Source organism: Sciurus vulgaris (assembly GCF_902686455.1).
Source record: "Sciurus vulgaris genome assembly, chromosome: 2".
Lineage (NCBI taxonomy): Eukaryota > Metazoa > Chordata > Mammalia > Rodentia > Sciuridae > Sciurus > Sciurus vulgaris.
The window spans coordinates 61,627,715-61,635,887 of NC_136462.1; the positions used below are offsets into that span (position 1 = coordinate 61,627,715).

At 34.8% G+C, this 8,173-nt stretch overlaps 1 pseudogene across 1 annotated transcript; it reads right to left on the reverse strand.

The window, feature by feature from the left end:
- Positions 1-5,981: 5,981 nt before the first annotated feature.
- LOC306655255 (heterogeneous nuclear ribonucleoprotein H2-like) lies at positions 5,982-7,662 on the reverse strand (annotated as a pseudogene). Its single transcript has one exon. The product of its transcript is annotated as a heterogeneous nuclear ribonucleoprotein H2-like (transcript).
- Positions 7,663-8,173: the final 511 nt, after the last annotated feature.

The following is an 8,173-nucleotide window of genomic DNA, read 5'->3' on the forward strand; positions in this document are numbered from 1 at the left end:
GATGATCACAACTTCAAGGTGAACCTGGGCAACACAGCACAACCCATATTAAAAAAAGTTTATATTCATATTTTTAGAGGATGCCTTGTAATATTGTCCCCTGTTGCTGAGATTCAGAGGGACATAGAACTAGTGATATCCAATAAATTGTTTATAATTATTTAAGTTTTCATTAGAATATGCAAGGAAATCCCTTATTATTTAGATTTGTTGATGTAGCACCACAGGATTTACTCTAATATTTGTTTGATAGACACAGTTTACTTATTGGTTTACGGATGGTATATTGTAGAATGCTAAGTAAAGACATGGAGTCTTGGAGAGTACCCCAAATTTTTTTCTTTCTGCCATTTATCAACAGCTATTCTATAAACTCCCATTAAGTAACAGTATAAAATTTCATATTTCATTAAATACATAAATACACTTGCACAACATGAGAGAAATCCTCAGGATAGTACAGTAAGGGGAATAATTGTCCCCAAAATGCCCCAGCCATAATGCCTGGAAGCTTTGAATGTTTTATCTTATATGGCAAAGGAACTTTGCAGAAGTGATTAAGGTAATGGATCTTGAGATGAAGAAACTATATTGGATAATTCAAAAGGGTGCCGTATAATCTTATGAATACTTAAAGAGAGAGAGAGAGAGAGAGAGAGAGAGAGAGAGAGAACCTTTCCCAGTTGTGATTAGGAAGATGTGATGAGGAAAGAAAGGTCAGACTGATGCACTGTTGCTGGCCTTGAAAATGGAATAAGAGGACCACAAGCCAAAAAATGTCACTGGCCTGGGGAATGGAGAAGGCAAGGAGATGGATGAACCTTCAGGGAATACTGACAGGAAAACACCCCTATTGACAACTTGATTTTAGCTCAGTGAAGCCAGTCAGATTTCTGACCTCCAGAACTGTAAGATAAAAATTTATATTATTTAAGCTACACATTTGTGATATAGCAGCAACAGATAACTAACAGAGACAGTAACCTTTCTGCAGGGAGAGATAAGTGACTCCACAGGATACCCTGATGTACTCACCGGCCAAGTTTTAGAATGTTTTAGATATCACCATTAACAGATAAAGACATGGAATGAGTGGTAATGTAAATTAAAGAAATAAAGAGGGAGCTTAAAAAATAAAAAATATTGCCAAAACAGCTAGATATAACTTAAAATTACAACTTACACAAAGGACATAGCATATCTGAAATTAGGCCTAAATGAAGATAAGTTTAATTGCTAACAGAATCAAAAAAATTATATCAAATGCAACAGAAAGACAAAGAGAAGGGATGTATGAATGTGAGAAAAGTTCAACCACTTCCACTTTTAGAACAAAGACATAGAAATATTGTACTGAAGGGAAAGGCAATATTTAAGATAAATAGTTGAAGATTTTTTATTGAATGGATAAAAGTAATTTCTTCCTATTTAAGAAGCATAGAAAACTTCAATCATGATGAATAAAATACCTTCACCAAGATATGTTACAATAAAAACACAGAAAAGAAAGATATAATATTAATACCAGAAATAGTAAGAGTAGCAGGAACAAAACTGATATAAATAATAATATTTTAAATACTTCATATGTCAAAGCAGAAATCATAACAAAATTGATTTAATATTTGTAATTAAAGTTCAAAGAAAATGTGTTAGTTTGTGGAATGCATTGAATGTTTTGTACCTGGTGAAAATATATAACATTAATTAGAAGATAAAAATGCTATAGAATGAACAATTGAAGAAACAAGCAAGTAGAAGTAAATATTTTAAATGTAAGTAAGTAAAAGGAAAAGCAAAATTAATGTAATCAGAAAATACACAGTAAAATGATCTTTCAAAACTTATCCTGGTTGATTCCTTTTCAGAATCTCTGCAACAATAAATGTTGGTGAGGATGTGGGGGAAAAGGAACACTCATACTTGATGGTGGGACTGCAAATTGGTGCAACCTTTATGGAAAGCAGTATGGAGATTCCTCAGAAAACTTGGAGTGAAACCACCATTCAACCCAACTATCCCACTCCTCAGTTTATACCCAAAGGACTTAAAGTCAGCATATTACAGTGATGCAACAACATTAATGTTCATAGTAGCTCAACTCAAAATAGCTAATCTATGAAACCAACCTAGGTGCTCCCCAAGAGATGAATGGATTAAAAAATGTGATATATATATATACAGAATGGAATATTACTCAGTCTTAAAGAAGAATGAAATGATGCCATTTGAAATGATGGTGAACGGAGCTAGAGAATATCTTGCTAAGCCAAGAAAACCAATCCCAAGAAAACAAAGGTTGAATATTTTTCTAATATGTGGATGCTAATTTACAATAAGGGGTGGGGAGCATGTAGGGAAGAATAAAGGTACTTTAGGCAGAGGAGATTGAAGGAAGGTGAGGGGATATGGGGGTAGGAAGGATAATAGAATGAATCAGACATTATTACTTTATGTGCACATATGACGACATGACCAATGTGAATCTACATCATGTACAATCAGAAAAAGAAGTTATACTCCATTTATGTATGATGTATCAAAATGCATTCTACTGTTGTGTATAACTAATGAGAACAAATAAAAAAGACATCATGGTTCAAATGAACAACTTTTTACCTTTCTGATGGTGGTGTGAAAACAATATATATTCAGTGGAAACCATACTTTAGCTTTTGAATTCTTATCTTTTCCCTGTCTAAACTGTTTGATGTAGTGTCAGCAAATATCCCTCCCAGTCATGCAACTGACACTCCATAGTATTTTGTGCTGCTAAGTTTTATTATTCAATAGCTTACATGTATTGAAATTTTATTTATAATATTTTTTTACTTACGATGGGACAATTGTTTTAAATAACAAGAAAATTAAATAAATTTATTTCTGTGAAATTTCACTGGATATACGAACATTGACTAAAGAGAACAAACATTATAATAGGTACAAATGTTAGTCAGCTTCAAGATATTACTACAAAATGCCTAAGATAATTTACATTATAAGAAGAGGCTTTATTTTGGCTCACAGTTTCGAAGGTTCTAGATAGGTCTGGATGGACATGTTCTTCTGGGTCTGTGGTGAGGCAGGAGATGTATGCAGAACAAATTGCTTACCTCATGGCCAGGAAGAAAAAGAGGAAGAGGAAGAGGTTGGGGATTCCTTAACCCCCTTTAAGGGTACATACCCCTAATGATCTGATGACTTCTCAAAAGACTCGACCTCTTAAAGATTTGACCACCTCTCAATAATACCATTTTGAGGACCAGCCATAACTTTAACATATGGACCTTCTCTTGTATTCCTTGTAGAGAATTTTCCTTTCACATCTGCTGTATGAAGAAAGATAAAAACAAAGAGAGTGGTTTTACTTATTTATTTTTTGTTTATTTGTTTTATCTTAATTTAAAGATTTGCCAGATGGGCACCTGAATAATCATCCCTCAGAATTGCTGAAGGAGTGGTAATATCATTTTGACTAGCTCTCTGTAACTTTTAAACTCATAGTACAAAAGTCTTATTATATTTTTCAGAGTTGTTTCTATTTATAAAATACGTTTATAGACACCCAAGCCCCCAAATTTCTACAATATTCCCCTAATGTAGGCGGAATAAGTGATTTTGCACAATATCAGTCAAATGAATGATAGTTGCCAAAAACAGAATTCAGAGCCTTTGTAAAATATAAAATTTAAGTGGCATTCTCTACTTTAATTCTGCTTACATTCAATCCATCACCAAATCCTATTGCTATTTCTTTCAAAATATCTTTCAATCTATTACCAATCCTTTATTTAACATAATGATCAACCAATAGAGTGAAATAATAATCAGCTAGCTATTTTCTCCCTCCTTTCTCACCACCAGTTCCAACAGTATTCTATAGCCAAATTAATCTGCCTGGTATTAGGATTATCATATTACTTCTTTATCCAAATGCTTTAAAGGTTTGTTATCGCCTAAAGGATAAATTTCACATATCTCTGCCTTCTTTCCACCTTCTTAGAAGTTTTGGTAGCACTAATGATTTCACTCTAAAGTATCTAAGAGATATACTATGAATGACTGCCAACTTCAGAGTCAGATCTCAATGAAATCCCCCTTCTGTCTCTTTTTGCTGTGGAACTCTAGCATGTTTGTATTCACTCAATACCACGTGAGGACAATCACATGTAAACCATAGAATTATTTAAATATTTTAAAATACAGATAAAAATATTCCACACATAACAAGTGGTTATAATTATTATTATAATCCAGTTTCACTTTCTATTATGAAATACCAGATTGTTTCATTTTAGTACAAATTAAGAATCATATATAATTATAATTATATATATAATGTGCATGTGTGCATTTCTCTCATTTGCCTTATGTTATTCCTAATCAAAATCTCCAAATAGGTGGGACAAAGAAAAGTATAAATTAAAAAAATAAAATTTCAGGTAAAAGAAATTTGAGAACTCTATAATTTAAGTGTTATAAGAATACTAAGTAAAATATAATGAAATCAAATGTATCTTTTAATACATTTAATGTACACTAAAAAAAAGATAAATGAGCAGCATCTGTATTTTCAAAGAAATAACGTCTATTAATACCAACAAATATGCTCAAAATGGATGCATTAAAGGACAGGAAGAGTAAATGAAGAAAAAACTAGCTCTTGATATAGTCAAGTATGATGAGTTTTGGTTGTAAAACCAATCAACCAGAGGAAGATATTAATCTTCACTATAATAAATTTAAAAATTATCAGAGGATAACAAAATGACTTTCAGTGTATTCAAATATTAGTTTGCTACATCAATCTGCCTACCTTTTTTTTGGCACCACAGGATGATAATGATATATTGCTTCTAGCCTCCATTAAACTTTTATAAGCTCAATGATCCCAGATAATGTACATCTTCATTGGTTTACCAATTGCTTATTTTTACATTCTATCTGTAAGCATATTTTGCATTTACTAGCAATAACTCTAAATATTTCAGTAGCTCACAGTCCATTAGATACAATTAGTATAAAATGTCTGCAGATGACAAAATGAGAAATTAAGTTATTAGCTAATCAATCAAAGAATATTGCAAGGACAGCAGAAGTGGATGATGATAGTTTCGTGTTAGTGAATGAAGGAGGAAGGTTTTGAAAGCAGGCATGTTCGATTGTTTCAACAATTGACAATACAAACACTTGAATTACAGATCTGTTCTTCGATAATGACTCACATCCTAGGTGAACATTTTAAAGAAGTGGAATAACATAGTACTACATTCACAACAAACAGAAAAAAAATAAATTCATTATATTAGAAAATAGTTACAAGAGATCATGGTGAGCTCAACTTTCTTTTTTTTTCCCGTTTTTAAAAGGAAGATTTATTTAACAAGTTTCACTTAGTACAATACATCTAAATGCAAATCACAATACAAGGAAATATTTAAATCAAAGCCTCAGAATTTCATACAAATTCTGACATGACCAAACTCCTGAAGTATTGGTATTACCATTCAAAATTGTCCCAGATCTTAAAAGAAAAAAAAAGTAAAAGTGTACACTCACATGCCTTACAGGATATTAAATCAAATGCTAGAATTAACAAACATGCCAAATGTTTTCACTTTGAATCATAGACACAGCTCCTATATTTGAGTTTTATAGAAAAGCATGTTTCTCAACATGCATCTGAAGTTTGCAATGTATTGTGGTATAAGAGCAACATTTAACGTAAGTGAAACTGCTTCAAGCTAAATATGCTTACTGCTTAGGTACACTCCTACAACATAACTAACTTGAAGAAAGCTGAAAGTTGTTTTAACAATCATGGTCAATACTGAACTTTGTTATTACATCCTAGATCAATGTTTCAGTGTTCAAAATTACTGACCTTAAAGTTTGAAAACAATCTTGACTTCCACTTTACAGGAAGCATGAATCACAATCCTGTAATGCAAAACTGTTAAACTTAACTTTTGTTTTCTTAAAAAAAAGGAGAAAGAAAGGAAGAAAGGAAAGAAAGATGACCAAGAGTGATCAGAATCAATTTTATTACCCGTTTACCAACCATACTGGATATACGAGACATCCCTCCCATTCTATTCAGCTCCCATAAATGCACAGCTTTTATTTCTGTAGTAGCTGTTTAGTGCTCCTTCTCTACATAAGCAAGGTTTGACTGATAGTCACTGGAGTTTTCCTGCAGAACTTGGCCATAACCACTCATACTGCTCTGACCACCATAACCACCTCCATAACCACCACTCAGCTGCTGGCTAGCAGGACCCCATAACTAGACTGGTTGGATAAGCCCATCCCTCCCATCATTTGGCTACAATAAGCACCACCACTTGCCCCTGCTGTAGAATTCAAAAAGAGTTCTACATAGCTGTGATCATAAGCCCCTCCACCTGTTCCTGCAGTAGAATTCAAAAAGAGCTCCACATATCTGTGTTGCATATTAGCTTTATCTTTTGCCATAGCTGCCACAGCATCTTCATGAGTAGCAAATTCAATGTCTGCCTCACCAGTAACTCTGCCATCTGTTCCAATTTCAATATGTACTCTCATGGGGTTAAGAGGTGAGAAAAAAATGTAAATATCATTCTCAGTGGCTCTGTAAGGTAACCCCCTCATGTGTACACAATGCCCTGTGGTGCTCTGGAAACTGGACCCACCATCTCCATATCTATGATCAGACATTCCTGAGAAACAGTAATTAAGGTCTCTTCCAAATCTATCAGACCCAAAGCCATACCCGTCATTATAGTCATCCAAGTCATCATAGCCTCCATACCCGCCACCATACGCACCCACCTCATCCTCTCAAAACCAGGTCCTCTGCCAGCTCCTGGCCTGTCATAAGGACTTGGTTGCTGCAGAGCCATGAGCTTTCAAGGGGGGGTCATAGTGGGTTCAGACTTCAGCTCTGCTACTCTTGAAGATTTCAGTGTGCCTGTGCCCTATCCTTTCCTTGTGTTTCTTTAAGGCCTTTTCAGCTATCTCCTGTGAAGCAAATTGCATAAAAGCCTCCCCTGTGCTCCACCTCTGAAAGTCCACCAGCAATGTCATCCCATTTGGCACAATTTCCAACTCTGAAAAGAACTGAACAATCTCTTCCTTGCTACAGCCAAATGGGAGTCCTCTAAGCAGGACGAAGCCATCATTGGCAGTATCAGGACTATTTGGACCTGTACACTTCAACACCCAATCCATTTCAACACTTTTGGACTTGAATACTTCAACATATCTATGTCCCATGGTTTCTCTGTCCTTCTTCAAAGCCAATTTCACTTCATCTTCAGATTCAAGTTCAACAAATGCTTCACCACTTGGTCTGCCTTCTCAGGTGTAGATGAAACGAATACCTGATGTGCCATTTTGGATTTCGCAATCAGAGAAGAGGCACATCACTTCATCAGCTGAGCAGGACCAGAGTAGGCCCCTGACCTTAACCACGATCCCCTCCCTGCCTTGGTGCTCAGCATCATGGTGATTATTGGGCTCTTGGTGGCAAGCTTGCCTCAATGCAATTTCAATGTGGCCTTTGACTCTGCTAGAATTTCTTCCAGGAATATGGTCAACAAAACTACTTACAAAAATGTTTGCTGCAGCACTCTAACAATACCGGGTAATTTTCCTCCTTCCCTCAAAGGGCTATAGCGAGACGGTAGATGACAACCAGAACTACTGCTCATGTAAGCATTTGAGCACGTGAGCCAAGCTCAACTTTCTTAATTATATTAGTTCCAATATTAAACAAAACCATTACCAATTTTGCCATCATCCATGAACACAATTAGAGAACTTCAGTTTTCTTCTCTTTGTAATGAATATAAATATTACACTGAGTAACATATAAAAGAATATGTGTAAAATGACCAATTCAGTATTGAATTGCTGATTATTTGACTCAATGCTGCTGAATCCACAGATGTCCCTGTAAGAAGTAAGAACATTAGCCTTTCAATTACTCAGACCAAAAATACTTAGGCTTATCTTTTATTCCTCTCTTTCCTTCACAATCCTATACTCATCTTCGTTTCACCTTCAAATACATGAAGAATTGTTAAGTGTCCACCACTTTTACTGCCACCACAATGAGTCCTACCATATCATCTATCCCTTGGTTTATTCCAGTAATCCACATAGCTCCATAAGTGCCCCCATATGACCTCCC